Raw genomic sequence first — 22339 nt, 5'->3', positions numbered from 1 at the left:
TCCTGCCTTGGTTTCTCTCTAGTTTTGTTTCCTCATTTTGTGCGGAGGACATGTGCTCTAGTAAATCTTCAGAAAGCTGCGTAAGAGGTAGATTTTTGAGAGCCTGTGGGATCTAAAGTGTCCTCAATCCCCTTCCTCCCCCATCGTGACGCACGGTGTGGCTGGGCATGGACTCTAGGCTGGAACTGATCAGAGGCCTTTCTCATGACACAACTCCTGGTGTTGCCATAGGAGTTCAAAGCCATGCTAACCCCTAATCATTTATACGTGATTCTTTTTCCTCTCCCAGGAAACTTTTGGGAGCTTCCTTTTATCCTGAGTGTATTTAAAAACAAATGATGTGAATTGACATGAGTTTTTATTTTTTATTTTTTAATATTATTTTTAATCCTCACAGAGGATATTTTTTCCATTGCTTTTCAGAGAGAGAGTGGAAGGGAGGGGGAGAGAGAGAGGAACATCCATGTGAGAGACACATCAATTGGTTGCCCCCCACATGCAGCCTGCAGCTGAGATCTTTGCCCTTGGCCGGGACCCAGCCCAGGACCCTTCAGTCCGAGGGACAACGCTCTGTCCACTGAGCCAAACCGCTGGGGCTGAGATGAGCCTTTTTAAATTCATTGTGCTGGGTACTTTATGAGCCCTTCCGATCTGGAAACCCATGTCTTTCAGTTCTAGAAAACATACTTTTATTGTGGGATAATATCCTCTATTTTTTTTTTTTTCCTGCAACTTACTATTTAAATGTAAGCTTTCTGGGCTTTTCTTATCCATTTTCACCTGTTTTCTATGTTTTTTGTTGTGAAGTTTCTTCAGCATGTTCCAATTTTATTTCTGCAAGCATATTTACAATTTCTCAGAATTCTTTTCTGTTTTGTTCTTGTTCCCTTTTTGATAACATTCTTCTTTTCTCATGGATATAACAGGGCTTATAGAAATATGATAGTTCTTTTTTGTTTGTTTTCTGGGTTTTTTTGTTGTTTTAAAAAAAATTTTATTTATTTATTTATTTATTTATTTTATTTTTTTAATTTAACTTTATTGTTGAAACTATTACAGGTGTCCCATTTTTCCCCCCCAATTGACCCCCTCCACCTCATTCCCACCCCCTCCCTAGGCCCTCACCCTGTCATTGTCTGCGTCCATGGGTTATGCATATAACTTCTTTGGTTAATCTCTTCCCACCTTCCACCCCCCTTCCCTCTTCCCTCTGAAATATGATCGTCTGTTGCCTGCGTCAATGTCTCTGGATCTATTTAGTTTGTCAGATTCTTTTGTCCATTAGCTTCTTGTTAAAGAAGACCCTTCAACATTTCCTGTAGTGCTGGTCTGGTGGTGATGAACGCCTTTAGCTTTTTCTTATCTGTGAAGCTCTTTATCTGACCTTCAGTTCTAAATGATAGCTTTGCTGGGTAGAGCAATCTTGGTTGTAGTTCCATGTTTTTCATTACTTTGAATATTTCTTGTCACTCTCTTCTGGCCTGCAAGGTTTCTGTTGAGAAATCAGCTGACAGTCTTATGGGAGCTCCCTTGTAGGTAACTAACTGCTTTTCTCTTGCTGCTTTTAAGATTCTCTCTTTGCCTTTAACCTTTGGCATTTTAATTATGATGTGTCTTGCTGTGGGCCTCTTTGGGTTCCTCTTGTTTGAGACCCTCTGTGCTTCCTGGACTTGTAAGTCTATTTCTTTTCCCAGGTAGAGGAAGTTTTCTGTAATTATTTTTTCAAATAGGTTTTCAATTCCTTGCTCTCTTTCCTCTCCTCTGGCACCCCAATAATACAAATGTTGGGCCTCTTGAAGTTGTCCCAGAGGCTCCTTATACTTTCTTCATTTTTTTGGATTCTTTTTTTTTTTGCTCTTCTGATTGGGTGTTTTTTGTTTCCTCATGTTCCAAATTGCTGATTTGATTCTCAGTGTCCTCTACTCTACTGTCGATTTCCTGTAAATTATTCTTCATTTCAGTTCATGTAGCCTTCATTTCAAATTGGTACTTTATTATGTTACCAATTTTCTCAGTTGTTTTCGTGATATTCGTACTAATATGCTTGAACATCCTTATAAACAAAATTCTGAACTCTGTATCTGTTAGCTTGCTTGGATCTATTTCATTTAACTTCTCTTCTAGAGATTTTTTCTGTTCTTTCCTTTATGACATGTTTCTTTGCCTCCACATTTTGGCTGCTTCCAGGTGTTTGTTTCTGTGTATTAGGTAGAGCTGCTCTGTCTCCTGGAGATTGTAGAGTGGCTTTGTGTAGTAGGTGTTCTGTAGGGTCCAGCGGCTCAGCCTCCCCAGTCACCTGAGCTGGGCCTTCTAGATGCTTCCCTGTGTGGGCTGTGTGCACTGTCCTATTGTAGTTGAGCCTTGGTTGCTGTTGGCGTCCCTGGGAGGAATTGATCCCCAGGCCAATCGGCTGTGAGAACCAGCTGCAAGTACGGCCAGAGAGCTGCTGTGTTGGAGACACCCCTATGGAGCAGGATTTACTTCAGTGGGGCTTTGGTGTTCACCAAGTGCACCCCTTGAGTGTCACTCGTGGATGTGGTAGGGTTGTAATCCAGCGTGGCCAAGTCTGACCACCAGGTGCACTGTCTCTGGGGCCTCCCGGGAGGTGCAAAGTCAGCCTCTGCCAGTGCCTTGCCCAGGGCCACCCAGCATGAGCCCCACAGCAAATCGTAGTTGGCTGCTACTTGTGCTGGGCTTGGAGGAGCCCAGGAGAGGCCAAGCTATGAACCAGTGCAGTTTGCCGCTGGTGCAGGCCTGGAGCCACTTATCAAGCCGTATGGGGCACACTGCTGCTTGTTTGAGAGATTTTAGGAAAGCCCTAAGCATGAGGCTAGAGAGGCCACTTGCACAGCAAAGCCCCTGGAAATGGCCTGGATGAGCTGCAGGTGGGGAGGGGCGGGGCCTCCGGGAGTCACGGGGCGGGGCCAAAGGTGTGGGTCAGGTGCTGGCGACTCAAATATGGCGCCTGCCCGCCGGCTGTGCGGGGAGGACTCGCCACAGGAGCCATGGCCTCCGCCAGCCCTTCTGCCTGGGAAGAAGCCGCCCTCCACCTGTCGCCCCAATTCCAGGCAGGTTAGTTCCTCCCCGAGTGTCCCGGGTCCCTTCAGGCTGCTGCCCGGCGCTGGGCTCAGAGGGAGCGTCCGAGTGAGTCCGTGCGGGGCCCTTTATTGGGAGCTGCTGGGGCTCCCGCAGCCTCCGCGACCCTCAGCGACAGTCCCCGCTGGTTTCACAGCCCGAAGTCGGGGGGCCGTCTCTTCCCAGCCCTGGAGCCCTGGGCTGGGGGCCTGCTGTGGGGCTGGGACCCTCACTCCTCCGGGAAACCTCCCCCGCCGAGATGTCCTCCTGGCTTTAAATCGTGGCACCGGGTGTGGGCCCGCAGTGAGTCTCCGATTCAGCCCCGACCCACCGGCATCTCCGCCCCTCCTCCCGCTCTCCATGCTCGTTCAGTTCCCTGGCTGTGGGGCTTCTGTTCAGCCAGATCTCAGGAGGCTCTGAGTGACGATGGTTCTGTATTTCAGTTGTAATTTTGATGAAGTTGCGGGAGGCAGCGGGTGCAGCTGTTACCTGCGCCGCCATCTTGTTTCTCACCCCAGATATGATAGTTTTTTTAAGGTTTTCTTATGCTCCTTGCTTTAGCAACTGTGTGCAAGGTTTGTCAAGTGGGTTCCCTTGTAGGGTCACTTTATTGGGGATCCCCAGCTGCCAGTATCTTGTAAGCATTTTCCTTGGGCGAGTGTCCCGAGAGGACCCCCTGTAGAATGGGACGGAGGAGATGCGGTGTAACAAACCAGCTGCCAAACACTGTCTGCGGCCCAAGAAGGCTTCATTCAGTGCACAGGGTTCACCCCACCTTCAGTGCAGCACCTGCTTACGGCTCTGCCCGATGTCCTCAAATCCAGGGGCGCTTTCAAAAATGGTGAAAACTGGGTGGGTGCCACACCAAGTTTCTGATTTACTACATCTGGGGGTGAGCATCAGGCTTCTTAGATTCTGCCAAGGTGACCCCAGGATGCAGCCAAGGCTGGGAAGCACTGCCGGGGCACCTCCCACAGGGCCGGCCTCCACTCTGGGGCGGGATGAACCCCTGCCCGGGCACCTCCCACAGGGCCGGCCTCCACTCTGGGGCGGGATGAACCCCTGCCCGGGCACCTCCCACAGGGCCGGCCTCCACTCTTGGGTGCGATGAGCTGCTTTGTACCCACCCTTTGGCCTGTGTGCACTCCTGCTTTCAGTAATGTCTGCTACCTACACGTATTCTGGCTCTTTCTGGGCTGTGTTGTGAATAGTCTGGTTTTGGACTTCTGATTTTGACCTTTAATCTCCTAGCCTGCTGGGTCTGTTACCACTGTCCCTATGAAGTCCCCCTTCCAAAGATGTGTCGCCGTTACTTCCTTCGCTGTCTCTTTGTTCTTGGCTGTTTATCTGTTCCCCGCCTGCTGTCACTCTGGTGCGCTCCGGGAGGCAGCACAGTAGGTCCACAGTCCACCGCTCGGGGGCTCCTCAGACGGCCTCCGTCAACAGGAATCCCGTACTGTTAACATGTCAGCCGGGGCTCGCCACGTCCCCCAGACCTAGCAAAATCGGGCCTGTAGATGTCAGTTTCCCCCACGGCTCCGTAAGTTTCTGAACTGCTTGCTTTCAAGGCCATTCTAGATTTGTGACTTCAGGCTCCTTGGTCAACTTAAATTCTTCCTTTACATCAGGAAAGTTTTCTTCCATCATTTCCTCTATCTATTTCCTTTACTCTTTCTTTTGGTAAGTTTGCTGCAGGGTGGAGATAAGGGATTTGTCTGCCATATACCTCTTCCATAAGCTTTAAAAAAAACCATTTTTTACCTTTTTCTACTGGGAGAAATCATAGTTTATATTCCCTAATTCAAATAGTTTATATTCCTTAAAACAGTACTCTTTTTTGTGGTTCCTGAGGAATTAATTTACTTCTGAAGGAGAAAGCAATGCAGTCTCCACATAATTGTGGTTCACATTTTAAATTGCAACTGTTTTTTCATTTGTTCACCCCTACAGAGGGAGAGCTATTTGACTTTTATTTTTAACAAAAAAATTTGGTCTTTTCATTGTATTTGTCCTTGCCTTCTCATTTTCTTTTTTACTTCAAGTAACATCTATTTTTGCTCTGCTAGTTTCAAAGGTAACAACACGTATTTGTTTTAAACAAGTTGGAATTTATAGAAAAGCATCAAAAAGAACATTTAAATTACTTTCATCCCACACCCAATATTTCCCACCAGTTCTTCTAAGTTTATACGTAACTATCCTGATTCTTTAAAAATTTTTAATTGTTACTGTTTCTATTTTAATTTTAGGAGTAAATAATAAATTTGCATGGTTCAAAAATTACAACTGTATATGTTTAGAAATATATGTACAAATATGTGAAAGGTTTCCTTTAACACCTTTTTGCACATCTCCATCAACAACTGCACCCAACCCTCGCCAGGTGAGCTCGGTCCCCAGGGGTGTGTACCTCTCACAGTTCCTTTACCTGTCAGCACGCACACATGTGCATTACCCCTCCTTTTCGTACAAACCGTTTTAGGACAACACAGTACTAAACACACCATCCTGCCCTTTGCATTTTTCTCTTACTAACATACGTGGACATCTTTTTTAGCAATACAGAGAAAAATTCCCTATTTGTTTATAGCTGTCTGATATTCCACTGTGTGTTTCTTTGGCCACCTATTTATAATTTAGATGGTCAACTTTTGCTATTACAGACAGTGTTAAGTACGCTGACACTGAATTTGATAGTGCTTTTTTCTTACTCTGGCTAATTATTATTTCAGACATCACAGGCTAGTTTTTATTCTTTTTACTTTATTTCATACATTTTTGTTGAGATTTAATTATACAATAAACTGTACAATTTTTTTATTGTTGACACTCCCCCCTCTGCCCAGCCCCTGCCCCTCCCCAGGCCTTCTCCACACTATTGTCTGTGTCCATGAGCTATGCCTATATGCATGTATGTTCTTTGGTTAATCTCTTCCGGGTCTCCCCACGTCCCTCCCCTCTGTCAGTCTGTTCCATGTATCCAGGCCTCTGATCCTATTTAAACCACAAACTTTGATACATTTTGACCTATGTATGCACCTGCAAAACCACCAACTATCATATCACTACCATCAAGATAATGAACATGTCTGGCACCCCTAAATATTTTCTTGAGCCATCTATAAGCCCCCCTCTTATCCTCACATTCTCAACCCCCAAGAAACTACTATCATGCTTTCTGCTGCTATAAATTAGTTTGAATTTTATACATGGAATCGTACAGTAGGTGCTCTGTCTTGTTTGCTCAGCGTAATTACTTTGAGATTCATCCATGCTGTCACACGTGTCTTTCCTTTGTTGCCTAGCAGTATTTTTGGTTTATTTTTGTTTATCCATCCGCCTATTGACGGACATTTGAGTTGTATCCAGTGTTTGGTTATTACAAGTAAAGCTGCTAGAAACATTCTTGAACAAGTCTTTTTATGGACATATATGCTTCCATTTTTCATGAGTAAATACCTAAGAACAAAATACTCGATCATATGGTAGGTATCTGTTTAACACTTTAAGAAAAAATTGCCTAACTGTTCCCTAAAGTGGCTGACCGTTCTGCATGTCCATCAGCATCTGAGAGCTCCAGACGATCCATGTCCTCGTCAGCACATGGCATGGTCAGTCTTTTTCATTTTAGCCATTCTAATAATTAGCTCATTGTCGTTTTAATTTATATTTCCTGTTAATTACTTTTTTTAAATCCTTGCCCAAGGATATTTCTATTGATTTTAGAGAGAGAGAGGGGAAGGGAGGCACGGAGGGAGAGAGAGAGCAGGAGAGAGAGAGAAACATCGATGTGGGAGAGAAACATCAACTGGTTGCCTCCCACACTCACCCAGACCGGGGATTGAACCTGCAACCTTTTGGCATACGGGACAACGCCCCAACCCACCGAGCCACCCGCCGGGGCTCCTGTTACTTACTTTTTCATGTGCTATTTGCCATTCAGATATCTTCATCAGTGAAGTGTCTGCTCTAATGTTCTACTCATTTTTAAATTGAACTGTTATATTTCAAGAGTCCTCTGTTCTGGGTTTAAGTTCCTTGTCAATCTGTAATATGCACATATTCCTTCTGGCCTATGGCTTGTTTTTCATTCACTTAAACGGTCTTTTGCAGACCAGAGCTCCTGATTTCGATTAATCCAACTTATATGTTTGATCTTTCCAAGATCGTGATTTGGTGGTGTTTCTGAGAAATCTTTGTCTAACCCAAGTTCACAAAGATTACTCCTGTGTTTTCTTCTAAAAATGTTATAACTTTAGGTTCTACACTTAAATCAATGATCCACTTTTTAATACCAGCCTCACTGAGATATATTTCACACAACATAAAATTCACTCTTTTAACATACACAGCTCTGCGGTTTTAAGTATAGTCACGATGTTGTGGGCCCATCACCACTGTACAATCTTAGAACACTTCCATCACCCCAAAAAGAGGCCTCAGAGATCTATCACTCCCCATCCTGTCCTCACCTTGGCTCCTGGCAACCACGAACCTACTTTCACTCTCTGAGGATTTGCCTGTTCTGGATGTTTCATATAAATGAAATCATGCAAAATGTGGCCTTTCGTGTCTTGCTTCTTTCACTCAGCACAATGTTTCGAGGTTCATCCATGTGGAGTACGTAGCAGCACTTTTTACTTTTTATTGCCAAATAGTATTCCATTGTGTGGCTCTCCCACGTTTTGCTGATCTGTCACCTGGTGGGCGTTTGACTTGTTTCTCCTTTTTGGCTACTATGAACATTCGTGTGTAAGTTTTTCTCTGGAGGTATATTTTCAGTTCTCAGTGCTCTTAGTGGAACTGCTGGATCATATGCCGTATTGTTTTCCAAAGCAGTTGCATCACTTTGTATTCTCAGCAGCGGTGTACAGGGTCCCAGTCTCTGCACACTCTCCCCAGCACTCGTTACTGTCCACCGTTTCGTTACAGCCACCCTGGTAGATGGAAAGTGGCGTTTCGCTGGGGTTTGGATTTGCATTTCACTCATGATTGATAACATTTAGCATCCTTCCATGTGCTTATTGGCCACATTTGCATATTTTGGGGGAGAAATGTCTATTCCAATCCTCTGCCCATCCTTTACTTGGGCTATTTGTCTTTTTATTGTTGAATTGTAAGAGTTCTTTATATTGTCCGGATACAAGTCCCTTACCAGATAATATTAATTTGCAAATATTTTCTTCCATTTTGTGGGTTGTCTTTCTATTTCCTCTATGGTGCACCTTGAAGCACAAAGGTTTTTAATTTTGATGTTCAATTTATTCTGTTTTTTCTTTTGTTAGTTGTGCCTTTGGTGTCACATCTAAGAAAATATTGCCTAATCTATGGCCATGAAGATCCACTCCTACATTTTCTTCGAAGAATTTGATTATTTTAGCTCTTACACTTAGGTCTACAATGTGTTTTGAGTTAATTCTTGGTGTGAGGTAGGGGTCCGATTTCACTCTTTTGCATATGGATGTTCCCTTGCCCCAGCACCATTTGCTGAAAGACCATTGAATCTTATATCTTCTCAAAAATCAATTGACCATAATTGTCAGGGTTTATATTTGGATTATCAATCCTGTTCCATTGATATATATGCTTATCCTTAAGCCAGTACTACGCTGCATCTTTATAGTGAGTTTTGATGCCGATCTTCAAAGGCAATGGATGACCAGGAGGCAACGCCACCTTCCATGGATGCTGTTTCGGTCAGGATGCGGCCCAGAGTAGACAAGCGGTGCCTGCCACAGGCACCTGCTCTGCTCTTACTGCAGAGGACAGGACAGAGCAAAACTGACTTGGAACAGAGGCACTTTACTCTGCCGCCCAGAAGTCTGACAGCATAATCCCCCTTTGCTCAAACAGCCCAGAGTGCAAAGTGACAGTCACACTGTCTCCGTCTAAGCACAGTGGTCCGTGTGGTGTGTTTATTAGTTTGAGTATCAGAGCTTAGTTTCAACCCCAGGGTGTAGAGTGACAAAGGAAAAATCTTTAATTTCACTCTAAATCTGAAGTAGAGAAAAACCACCCGGACTGGATTACACTCCCCGCACCGGGCAGAGGCGGGAGGGCTGGGGCAGGAAGCCCCGGTAGAGACAAACAGAGGTTTTCCAGGCTTGTGTGACTCTCAGGTTTGCATCTGCTCATCTGTTTGTGTTTCTGTGGCTTCTGACGGACGGCGTGCACCTCAAGGTTAGAAATCTCGTTTTATGTGTTTAACATTGAACCCATCCTTTACCCTTCCTGTGCCCAGCATGAGACGGCCGCACAGCAGGTTCTCTCCCAAACACTTGTTTAGTAAAAGATTGTTTTACTAAATGGATAGATGAGAAATGCAGGTGACTACATTGGGAGGAAACAAGCCTAACAGATTTTTAAGCCAAATCCATTTAACTGGAGGGGGAGTGCGAGCGAGCGGCCGAGCTGCGGGCAGAGCAGAGCCTCGGTCCCGAGAGAAGAGGCAGCCTGGTCAGAGGGCAGGCGCCCACCTGGCTCCTCCGCAGCTGGAGCAGGGACCCGAGGGCTCTCGAGCAATGTCGCCTCCGCCGCCCACGGCCCCTCCGCCCGCTCCCGTGCTCTGGGAGGAGGCTTGGAGCTTGGGGAGGGGGCAGCGAGTTGGGCTTTCGGAATGAGGCGGGCCGGCGAGCTCAAACGCCCGCAGTGCTGGCGACGCTGGAGTTATTCACAAAGGCTGGGACTCCAAGGAGGCTGGCGCGGTCCCAGTCGCAGTGGCCCGGAGAAGGGAGGGACTCACATTAACATTCACCAGGGTCTTGCCTTGCACGGGCTCTGAGGCTTCGCCTGCATCCCTCCCTCTATCACTGATTTGGGGGGAGGGGGCTCCTCCAGAAACACTTTATCTGCCAGTCTGAGAGCTGGGAGTGGGGGTGGGGGTGAAGTTGGGCAGATTTGTCTCATCACATGATGGGGGACCTGTGTCATGTGATGACTCCGGTGATGTTGGAGGCAGCATGTGACTCTCAGGGCTACGTGGGCTCAAAAACAATTTAAATACAAAAACACCAGCAGGTTCCCCTCCTCTCCTTTGCCTTTTGGCCTGGCTCTCCCTTCCCTCTGGGTGGGAGCCAGAGGAATGAGGAGCGGTCGTCCTGCGGCCACTAACCTGTGAGCACCGGGGACCGGAGAGCAGGCCCCTCTGCTGGGGTCTCCCCGAAGCTGTGCCACCCTTCCGCAGCCCACTGACCCGTCGGGTAAGTGCCCGGGCACTCGGAGCGGTTCTCTGTGGGGCTGCCCTGGACCCCCATTAGCACGCACAGAGCATCCTGCCCCGCACGTTGGAAGGCGAGTGCCTGCCGGCCTCCGGCCTCCGGGGGCTGCATCCTGGGACCAAGCCTGCCAGGCTCCGGGGCAGAGCTGGGGAGGGAGGGGCTGCTCCCTCTCCCCCTCCTCACAGCCTGCCTCCCTCCGTCTGAGTCTCTCCCCTCTCACCTTCCCCCTCGCCACCCCCATTTCTCTTTATTCACCCCCGCTTTCTGTCTCTTTCCCTCCCCCGCGGCTTGTCTGAGGAGTTCCTCCCCCCTTCAGCTTTTGAGGTGGTTTTCCAAACACCCAGATGGTGTGCGGTCTCTGCCCCAGCCTGAGCGCCGCTCCTGAGACTGGCGACTGGGCACCTACGTTTCTCTCAGCGAGACGGGGTAGGCGGCCAGTCCCCGCCGTGGATGTGCGCGCACATACGCATTAAGGGCGATGGATGCACTTCTTGGGGTCCTCAGGACCATTTCTTGGGTGGATGTTTATTGGCTCCAGGCCCAGCTCAGCAAGGGGATCATCAGGTGACAGGAAGGGCAGTCACAGCAGTCTGGAGACGACGCTCTCTGACCCCAGATGTCTGACTCTCTGTGGGAGAAATTGGCCTTAAATCAGGAGATAAAATCCGGTGCTCAGTGCTAAGGGGCTGGCTCAGGTGTCACTAGGCATCTCCCAGAGCTGGCCGGGAGTTCGACGCCACACCTCTGCCGAGTGAGGCAGAGCTGGCTGCGGGGAAGGGGAAGGTAAAGGGAATCACAGCCGTGGCCGTAGCCACGTAGGAGCCACATGCTGGCCGTGCCAGAGCTTCTGGTTCACTCTGATCCAGGCATGTTGACATCGTTTGGCAAGAAATAACTGACCATTATTGAGCACAATCCACCCAACAACTCAACGAGTGCTATTTTTACCCCCATTTTAGAGATGGGGAAACCGGGGCACAAAGCAGGTAGTTAGGTCACTAAGCCTGTAAGCGATAGAGCTGGGATTTGAGCCCGAGCAGCTGCTCTCCAGAGCCTGCAGGAAACCACTATGATAATCTGCCTCAAAAAGGGTCTATCCACATTACTGCCCGACAGGTAGTGTGCAAAGCTCGGAGCTACTTTTGTGAACAAAACATCCTGTTCTCATGGAGTTTACAATCCAGCGGAGAAGGCAGCTATTAAACATATCGGCACACAAGACATTGCTTCAAGTGGGGCTATTTGCTAGGAAGGAGACTAGCAAGGCCCAATGACAATATAGAACCAGAGACACGCTTCTTTTGGAGGGTGAAGGGGAAGAGTTGGTCAAGGGAGTCAACCTCTGCTGATGTCATATTTAGATTGTGACCTGAGAGAGGAGCAGCAGTCGACCAGGTGAAAAGCCAGGAAGAGCACTGAGACAGAGGGAAGGGCACGTGTGAGGGCCTTGAGGAGCAGCAACAGTGCTGACGGGCCGAGCAGGGCGTGAGTGGGCCATGCTGGGAGGAGAGTGGGCCATGCTGGGAGGAGAGGCCACCCAGACTATGCGGGTCTCTGCAGGCATTACTGAGCGACTTAGGTTTCATCCCAGGGTCACGAGTAACAATTAAAGCATTTAAAATAGGGAAGTAGCACAGTCGGATCTGCAATATAGAAAGACTTCTCCAAGCGATGTATTCGTTAGTTTTTGCTGCATTACAACCTCCCCCCACCCCCCTCAAAAAAAGAAACCCTAGTGGCTCAAAATGACAATTATTTACAGCTCATTGTGCTGGGAGTTGGCAGTCGCAGCCAGGATCAGCTGGACAGCACTGTCCCTGCCTGGTTCACTCACGCAGCTAGTCAGCTGACGCGCTGGCCGCAGGTGGCTGATGGCAGGTGGTCTCACTGTGCGTCTGCGATGGGCAGGAGCAGCTGAAACTGACCAGGCCACGTGACTCCGTTCCGAGGGAGCCAGCCCAGCCTTCGTCCTGGGGTGTCTGGGTTCCAAAAGCAGCAAGAGAGGCGGAGCCCCAATGCGCAAGAACTTTTCAAACGTCCGCTTATGTCATGTTTGCTAGTGTTCCACTGGCCTAGACAAGTTACGTGGCCAAGGGATGGGAAGGTGCACCTCTTGGCCAGAGGGGCTGCAAAACATCGTGCCTGTTTCCCGTCTCCCGCATGCATTCAAGTTGATAAGCTGGACACTGTCTTCCTCTGTTACGGAGGAAATGAAAGCCAAGCGGAAATCTGGTACCCATTTTACTATGATGGGAGATGGACTTAGACGTGGTCCTGTATCAGATTTTGTTTTCTGCTTAGGACAAGCAGGATCCTGAGCATCAGTTTTGGTTTTGGACGTGGGTCAGGAGGGTGTATCTAGAACGTGGTGTGGAGACGTCTCCCCTTCTCGCGGGGTATTTGGGAACAACTCAGAAGGAAGACTTGTGGGATTGTTACCCTAGAATAAATCTTGGGCCGTATGGACTCAGAATCTGTGTTTTAAGGGTTTCAGGCAAGGCATCAGCACGTGCAAAGGCCCTGAGGGCAGGAAGAAGATGGCTTCCTTGGGAAATAGGAGGCAGTTTAGTTTAATGTAATTATGATGGAGATGAAATGGGAGTGGACCGATCCGAAAAACTCTTTAAGAGGTAGAAAGAAGCCATGCTGATGGATTTGATGGGAGTTGAAGGGCCATGAAAGAAGGCCCCAGACTGGTAACACTGTGACCCAAGGTGGAGGATTAGGATACTTTGGGAGTGGGGGAAGGTGGGAAGATCAGAAAAATGTCAAGCATTGTATCACGGGGTCAAATACTGCTGAGACACTGAGGTAATGAACGCGGGACCTGTCCGTTTGACTTGGCAGCATAGAGGAAGCTGAAGACTTGGACAAGGGCAATTTTGGTGAAGAAGTGAGAATGGAGGTCACCTTGGAGTGGGTTAAGGAATGAATGAAGGTAACTAAACTGTAAAAACATAATACAAATCAGGCAGCACATAGGTGTGGGTCAGGGTCAGGGGAACTGTCTTGATTTTGTTTGCTTTAAAAAAATCAATGATATCAGGAGCCTCTGGATCATGTACACTATGGGAGCGGTCCAGCCGAAAGGGAATGGAATCCAAAGTGTGAGTGAAAGAACAGGTTACGATATAGTTTTATTTTTTATAGGAGGGGCGATGAGGAAAAAGATAGAGCAGATATCTGAAAGCGTGTATATTTGGTGATGAAAGGACGTAGAATTTCCTGTCTGTCAACTGTTATTTTCACAGTGAAGTGCAGGGCACGGTCATCAGCAGAGAGAAAAAGAGACAGGGTCAGGGAAAGGAGGGCATGGGCGGTGGGCATCTCACAGAGGCAGAAGAGGGCACTGCGGGGAAGGAGCTGTGCTGGGCAAGGCAGAGCGCCCGCTAAGACCGGGGGCCTGCGAGGGCAGCGGTCTCCGGCATCACCCGATGCTTGGGTTCAAGCACCCAGGAGGGGTAGAGCGCCTTTGGGCTCAAGTTTTGCTGGACAAGCTCCGCAGGAGAGAAAAGGGCAAGGATGTTGGAGAGGCTGACGAGGGTGTGATTGTCAAGATGAGCCTCCGAATCTAGCCGGCAGAATGGGCGTGGAACCTGCATGGTAGGAAGGGGAATGAGCGAGTGGTGCGCCCAGTGGGACCGGGTGCGAGGGGGCCGAAAGCTGTGCTCTTGGAGGTGGGCCGTCCTCAGCATCCTGTGGGGGCTTGTTAGAAATGCAGAATCTCACACCCCACCCAGGTCCCCTGGATCCAAGTCTGCCTTTTAACCAGATCCCCAGATGGTTCATATGCACATTAAAGGTTGAGAAGCAATGATTGAGATTGTCTTGTGGGGGAAAAGCTGCTCTTCTGGGCAAGGTGAGAAGGGAACGAACCCCAAAATGTTTTTTTTCAAAACTGATCTTGATTTAGTAAAAGTTGCTATTATGCCTGTTTTTAAATTTTAGTTTAACTTTTAGTATGCAAAATTTCAAACATTAAACTTTCATGAAACCTAGCGCACCATCGTTAGCTTCAGTAATTTTCAGCTCATGGACAATCTTGTGTGTGTGTGTTTTTAAATTTATCTTTATTGTTGAAAGTATTACACATGTCCACTTTTTCCCCCCATTGATCCCCTCCACTCCCCAACCACCTCACCCCCAGGCCTTCCCCAGACCAGTGTCTGTGTCCAAAGGTTATTCATATAAGCATATAAGTTCTTTGGTTAATCTCTCCTCCCCCCCCTCCCCCACCCCACTCCCCTCCTTCTAAGATCCCTCAGGCTGTTCCAGGCTTCTATGTCTCTGGATCTGTTCTGTTCATCAGTTTATATTGTTCATTAGATTCCACATATGAGTGAGATCATGTGATGTTTGTCTTTCTCTGCCTGTCTTATTTCACTCAGCATAATCCTCTCCAGGTCCATCCACACTGTCCCAAAGGGTACGAGATCCTTCTTCTTTACAGCTGTGTGGTATCCACGGTGTGACTGTCCCACAGCTTTTTATCCGCTCATCCAATGATGGGCACTTGGGCTGTTTCCAGATCTTAGCTACTGTAAACTGTGCTGCTATGAACATGGGGGTGCATATATTCTTTCTGATTAGTGTTTCAGGATTCTTAGGATATATTCCTAGAAGTGGAATCACTGGGTCAAAGGGCAGCTCCATTTTTAATTTTTTGAGGACCCTCCACACTGTTTTCCACAGTGGCTGCCCCAGTCTGCATTCCCACCAGCAGTGCACCAGGGTCCCTTTTCCCCACACCCTCGCCAGCACGTGTCATTTGTTGACTTGTTGATGGAGCCATTCTGACAGGTGTGAGGTGACACCTCATTGTGTGGTTTTAATTTGCGTCTCTCTGATGATTAGTGATGTTGAGCATTTTTTCATATGTCTCTTGGCATCTGCATGTCCTCTTTGGAGAAGTGTCTATTCAGGTCCTTTGCCCATTTTTTAATTAGATGGTTTGTCTTCCTTTTGTTAAGTTGTATGAGTTCCTTATATATTTTGGATATTAACCCTTATCAGATGTATCATTGGTAAATATGTTCTCTCATACAGTGGGCTCCCTTTTCGTTTAGTTGATGGTTTCTTTTGCTGTGCAGAAGCTTTTTTGTTTGATGTAGTCCCATTGGTTTATTTTCTCTCTTGTTTCTCTTACCTTACGAGATGTTTTGGCAAACATATTGCCATGAGAGATGTCTGAGATTTTTCTGCCTGTGGTTTCTTCTAGGATTTTTATGGCTTCACATCTTACATTTAAGTCTTTTATCCATTTTGAGTTTATTCTTGTGTATAGTGTAAGTTGGTGGTCTAGTTTCATTTTTTTGCATGTATCTGTCCAGTTTTCCCAACACCATTTATTGAAAAGACTGTCTTTACTCCATTGTATGCTCTTGCCTCCTTTGTCAAATATTAACTGACCATAATTGTGTGGGTCAATTTCTGGGGTCTCTGTTCTGTTCCACTGATCTATATGCCTGTTGTTGTGCCAGTACCAGGCTGTTTTGATTACAATGGCTTTGTAGTATAACTTGAAATTTGGTGTTGTGATCCCTCCAACTTTGTTCTTCCTTCTCAAGATTGCAGTGGCTGTTCGGGTTCTTTTTTGGTTCCATATAAATTTTTGAAGTGTTTGTTCTAGATCTGTGAAGTATGTTATTGGTATTTTAATGGGGATTGCACTGAATTTACAGATTGCTTTGGGTAGTATGGACATTTTAATGATGTTAGTTCTTCCGATCCATGAACATGGTATATTCTCCCACTTGTTTGTATCTTCCTCTGTCTCTTTTTGCAACATCCTGTAGTTTTCCAAGTACAGGTCTTTTACCTCCTTGGTTAAGTTTATTCCTAAGTATCTTAATTTTTTTGAACAATCTTGTGTTTTTGTTTTGTTTTTTACCCTCACCTGAGGATATTTTTTCCATTGCTTTTCAGGGAGAGAGTGGAAGTGGGGGGAGAGAGAGAGGGAAACATCAATGTGAGAGAAACACATTGATTGGTTGCCTCCTGCATGTGCCCTGACCAGGGCCTAGAATCAAACCTCCCACTGAGGTACGTGCCCTTGGCTAGAATCAAACCTGGGACCCTTCAGTCTGCAGGCCGATGCTCTAACCTCTGAGTCAAACCAGCCAGGGCCAGTCTTTCGTTCTTTATACCATCCCTCCTGCCCAGGATTATTTTTAACTGAATCTTTAACTGATTTAATTTCGTCTGTAAATGTTTCATTAACTAGCTCTAAAAGATAAGGACTGCCCCCTTTTGAACCATTACCACTGTACCATCACCACACCCAGTAGAATCAAGAACCGGTCCTTACTGCCATCAGATGTTCAGCTAATGTTCACGTACCTGCTGAACACCAGTTGTCATACTACGTCACCTGTTTGTTTAAATGGGACCCAAACAGGGTCCATGCACGGCAACTGGTTCATATGCCTCTTAAGTCTTGTAATTTCCAGGCTCCTTCTGTATCTCCTTTTTCCCCCTTGAAATTTTGTATTGAAGGAACAAAGTCTGGACTTTGGGGACTGATTGCTCACTGTGCCTTTTAATGTGTTCCTCTACCCTTCATATTCTCTGAAAACCGGCCATTAGACCTAAAAAGAATCACTTTCGAAAGAGACATTTACGGTGAAATATATCACATAAAACATGTATAAAATATATATGTACAGCCCAAAGAGTAAGACTGCCCTGTAACAGCCACCTAGTGCTTTAGAAGCCCCCAGTAGCATCCCTGGTCCTCCTTCCTGGAGGTGAACCCTATTTTGACTTTTCTACTAATTTCTCTGCTAGTTTTATCACCTATGTGTGCATCCCTAAGCAATATAGTATTTCGTTTTTCTCAACTTTTTGAGTTGTATGTAAATGTAATCATGGCACAGATATTTTTCTGTGACATTTATTTTGCTCAATTTTTTTTTTTTTTTTTTTGAGGTTCATCCACATTATCTTTTGCAGCTGCTGTTCCTTTATTTCCGCTGATGTGTAGTAACGCGTCCTGTGAATGGGCCACAGTTTAGCTATCCATTCTGCTCTTGATGGGCACTGCCTCCCCCCCCCCAGCCCGGGGTATCGTGAGTAATGTGCTCTGAGCGCTCGCTCTGGGTGTCACAGAGCACACATAAGTTCAACTTCACAAAAATGGACCAAACTGTTTTCCACAAGTCGACTTTGTTCCTTTCCCACCCTCACACCTTTTCATTTCTTTCTGTTGCCTATTCTACCAACCAAGGCTTCTAACACAGTTAGTAGAAACGGCAAAGCAGTGGTCCTCGGCTCATGCTGATCTCAAAGGGAAAGCATTTGACGCTACGTCATTAGGTGATGTGTTTGCCAAAGGGGTTGTTTAGAAGGCTTGTGTGTTTATCAGATAAAGAAAATTCTTTTTTCTTCCTTTGTAACTATGCATGGTTTTTAAATTTTGTCATACTTCTCCTGTGTCTTTTGAGATTACGAAATGATTTTCCTACTTTATTCTTTTAGTGTCGTAAGTTATATTAATTTTTTGTTTTTCCAGCTTTACTGGCTATTATTGACATATAACAGGTAAGCTAAGGTGTGCACATGGTGACTCGATACACATGGAGAGTGACATGATCACCACCATGGCATCAGCTAACCCTCCATCACATCACATCATTGTCATTGTGTGTGTGTGGCAGTAACATTTAAGAGCTACTCTTAACAACTTCCAAGAGTGTAATACAGTATTGTTAAAGGCATGGTGCAGTGCGTTAGATCCCCAGGACTTATTCACCCTTTAATCAGCATCCCCCCGTTTCCCCTGCCTCCTGGTCCCTGGTGATCAGCATTCTACTCTCTATTTCTACAAGCCCAAATTTTTGGATTTCACATTATAAGTGAGAACATAGTGTTTGTCTTTCTCTGTCTGACTTAGTTCACCCGGCATAACGTCTATTCATGTTAGAAAAGGCAGCATTTCCTGCTTTCTTATGGCTGAATAATATTTATTGTATAGAAGTGCCAGTTTCTTTAGCCATCCGCCCATCAGTGGGCCCCTGGCTTGTTTCTGTGTCTTGGCTAATGCTGCAGTGACCACAGGGTCAGATGTATCTTTAAGGCAGTGGTTGTATTTCCTTCAGGCATATACCCAGAAGTGGAATTGCTGGATCATACAGTAGTTTTGTTTTTAATTTTTTGAGGAATCTCCATACTGTTCTCCATAGTGTCTGCACCAGGTCCCTTTCCTCGGCCTCCTCGCCAGCACTTGCCTCTTGTCTTTTTGATCAGAGCCATTCTAGCAGGTGTGAGGTGATGGCTCATTGTGATACTTACTGGCATTTCCCTGACCGGGATGCCGAGTGCCTTTTGATGTGCCTGTTGGGCATTTGTATGTCTTCTTTGGGAAAATGCCTATTCGATTCCTTTGCCCATTTTTTTTTAAATGCTCGCCCGAGGATGTATTTTTATTGACGAGGGAAGGAGGGAGAGAGGAAGGGAGGGAGAGACAGAGAGAGAGAGGCCGGCTGCCTCCTGTACGCTCCCCGACGCAGGATCAAACCTGCAGCCTAGGTATGTGCTCTGACCAGGAATTAAGCTCACAACTTTTTTGGTGACACTCCAACCAACTGAGCCACTTGGCAAGGGCCCTGTGCCCATTTTTTTTGAGATTTATCTTTATTGTTGAAAGTATTTCAAACGTCCCCTTTGCACCCCCACTGACCCTCCACCCCAAGCCCGTCCCCCCAGGCCTTCCCCACACTGCTGTTTGTGTCCGTGGGTTACGCACACACGCATGAAGTTCTTTGGTTCATCTGCCCACCCCCCTTCCCTCTGAGCCTTTGTCCATCTTTAATTGGATTGTTTTCTCTTTTTTCTGTTGAGTTGTACCTGTCCCTATGTACTTTGGATATTAACCCCTTAACAGCTAGATGGTTTACAGATATTTCCTCCCACTCCGTAGGTTGTCTTTTCATTTCGTTGATAGTTTCTTTTGTTGTGCAGAAGGTTTTTAGTTTTGATGTAGTCTCGCTTGCTGATGTTCTCTCTCTCTCTCTCTTTTTTAATATGTCTTTATTGATTTCAGAGGGAGGAAGTGAGAGGGAGAGAGAGAGAGACAGAAACATCAGTGATGAGTCATTGATCAGCTGCCTCCTGCACGCCCCCTGCTGGGGATCGAGCCCGCAACCCTGCCCCGGAATCAGACCCCAATCTCCTGGATCCCAGGTCGACGCTCAACCGCTGAGCCACGCCGGCAGGGCTCCTTTTTCTTAATGAAGGCATTTATGACTTTAAACTTCCCTCTGTTTTATTTTATTTTATTTTTAAAAATGTATTTATGGATTTCAGAGAGGGGAAGGGAGAGGGAGAGAGAGATGGAAACATCAATGATGAGAGAGAATCATCAACCAGGCGCCTCCTGCACGCCCCCTACTGGGCATTGAGCCCAAACCCCGCCATGTGCCCTGCCCGGGAATCGAACCGTGACCTCCTGGTCCTTAGGTCGACGCTCAGTTGCTGAGCCACACGGGCGGAGCTAAACGTCCCTTTTAGAAATGCTTTGCTGCATCCCATAAGTTTTTGTATGTTGTATTTCCATTTTTGTTTGTGTCAAGATATTTTTATATTTCCCTTTTTGTTTCCGCTTTGACCCACTGCTTGTTCAGGAGTGTGTTGTTTAATTTCCACACTTTTGTGAGTTTTCCAGCTTTCCTCTTGTGACCGATTTCTGGTTTCATGCCACTGTGGTCAGAAAAGACACTTGTCATGATTTCGGTCACCTTGCGTCTGCCAGGGCTCCCTTCGCAGCCTCGCCTGACACGCTCCGTTTGGGAAGATGCCCCACGCGTGCCTGAGAAGAGCGTGTTCTGCTGCTGCTGCTGGTGGAATGTTCTGTCCGCGTCAGTTGGTTCACTCGGTCTCAGGAACAGTGCGAGCCCAACGTTACTCGTTGGTTTTCTGCCTCTTTAGCCCGTCCATTATTGAAATTCAGTGTTGAGTCCCCCACGCTCAGTGTATCGTCTACTTCTCCCTTCAGACGGTTGCGCTTGGGTCATGCACGGAGGTGCCCTAAAGCTGGTGCCGTTTACAGTCGTCACGCCCTCTCGATGAACAGCACTTTATCATTGCTCAGTGACTCTATTCGTTTCTTATTACTGCTTTTGGCCTAAAGACTCTCTTGTCTGATATAAGTGCAGCTGCTCCGTTCTTTTTGGTTTCCATTTGCATGGAATATGTTTTCCCACCTCCTCCCATTGAACCTCACGCGTCCTTAACGCTGAAGTGAGCCTCCGGCAGGAAGCACAGAGCTGGGTCTTGGCTTGTAGTCCATTGTCTACCTGTGGCTGTCGGCTGGCGAATTTACTCTATTTTCACTTAAAGTAATTACTGATAGGTAAGGACTTACTAATGCCATCTTATTGTTTTCTAACTGTGTTTGCAGTTTCCTTGTTTTCCCCCCTCTTGTTTTGTTATCTTTCTTTGCAAATTGATAATTTCCTCTAAAGGTTCACTTTGATTCCCTCTCTTCATCATAACTTTGTGTATCGACTGTAAGTTTTTGCTTTGTGGTTACCACAAGGGTTGCATAAAACATCTTATAGACATAACAGTATTTTAAGCTGATGACTTAACTTTGATCCACATACAAAAACTCTACCCTTTACTACCCCCTATATTTTATGCTTTTGATGTCACAATTTATCTCTTTTATGTTGTATATCCATTGACAAACTATTGCAGCTATACTTATTTTTTTTAATAAGAGAAAGTTTATTTACAAAGTCACAAAGGTAGAAGAAGTGAGCCACAGAAGAAATGGGCTCAGGAAACAAGTGACAGAAGAGAAACAAGAGACAAAAGAAGGGCCTTGGGGCTCAGACAAGAGAGAGAGGTGAGGACAACGCCGGGGTAAGGCGCCGGGGGAGGCGCGGGGGCTCCGCAGGCAACGCCGCCCAGCTGTACTTATTTTAACATTTTTGCCCTTTAAACCTTGATACTAGTTAAGTGGTGAACACGCCTTCAGAATAGTAGAGCATCTGGATTTGTTTATAAAATTGGCATTACCAGTCTGTTTTATATGTTCCGGTAACTAATCAGGGTGCCTTTGTTTCTGCTCGAAGAACTTCTGGCATTTCTTGTAAGGCGGGTGTAGCGACGCTGAGCTCCTTCAGCTTCCGTTCACCCGAGGAAATCTTTCTCTCTTCATTTCCCAGACAGCTTTACCCCTTTGCCAAGTAAAGGATTCTTGGTTGATGGTCTTCTTATTTCAGCAATTTGAATCTATAATCCCACTACCTCCTGTCCTGCCAGGTTTCTGTTGAGAAATGTGCTGAGAGTGTCAGGAGTTCCCATATAGCTGAGATGGTTTTATTTTGTTTTTTTTCAAATATATCTTCATTGATTTCAGAGAGAGGAAAGGAGAGGGAGAGAGAGACAGAAACATCAATGATGAGAGAGTCATTGATCAGCTGCAGCCCGCAACCCAGGCACGTGCCCTGACCGGGAATCGAACCCTGATCACCTGGATCCTAGGTCAACGCTCAACCGCTGAGCCACGCCCGGCCGGGCTGAGATGGTTTTTTCTCTTGCTGCTTTTAAAATTCTTTTTCTTTTCTCTTAGGCAGTTTTATTATAATAAAGTGCCTTGGAGAGGATCATTTGGGTTAAAATTTTAGGAGGCCCTATTAGTTTCATGAACATGAATGTCCAAATCTCTCCCCAGATTTGGGAATTTCCCAGCCCTTGCTTTGTTAAATAAGCTTTCTGCCCCCCCCCCCCCCCTTCTGAGGCTCCAGGTGTGTAGCTTATTTCTTCAGCGGCACCCGGGCACCCCGTCACCCCTATGGGCTTTCTTTACTCTTGTTGACGCTTTTTTCTTTTTGCTCCCCCCATGGGATGATTTCCAACGACCTGCCTTCCAGCTCACTACCCTTTCTTTTCCTGGGTCGCGTCTGTTGTCGAAGCTTTCTATTGACGCTGCAGTTCAGTCATTGCAGCCTTTAAACCTAGGATTTCTCTCTCTTTTCAGTGGCTTCTATTTCTTTGGTGAACTTACCATTTTGATTATGCATTGTTTTCCTAATTTTATTTAA

The 22339-nt window shown here is 46.5% G+C and overlaps 1 protein-coding gene across 7 annotated transcripts in view; it reads left to right on the top strand.

Annotated features, from left to right (window-relative positions):
• Positions 1–9202: 9202 nt before the first annotated feature.
• Positions 9203–22339, top strand: part of TNRC6A (trinucleotide repeat containing adaptor 6A) — a 172915-nt gene continuing 159778 nt past the window's right edge. For 6 of the 7 annotated variants that reach the window (XM_081131126.1, XM_081131134.1, XM_081131130.1 and 3 more), the window contains exon 1: positions 10008–10274. The gene's annotated coding sequence lies outside the window, so the exon portion shown is untranslated. Of the gene's footprint in view, positions 9256–10007; positions 10275–22339 lie in introns of those variants that run through there. The other variant, XM_081131129.1, reaches the window with a different exon arrangement.

The sequence above is a fragment of the Miniopterus schreibersii genome, assembly GCF_964146895.1.
Source record: "Miniopterus schreibersii genome assembly, chromosome: 3".
NCBI classification, from domain to species: Eukaryota; Metazoa; Chordata; class Mammalia; order Chiroptera; family Miniopteridae; genus Miniopterus; species Miniopterus schreibersii.
Note: the sequence above shows the minus strand (reverse complement) of the source record. Positions and strands in the feature narration are given on the sequence as shown.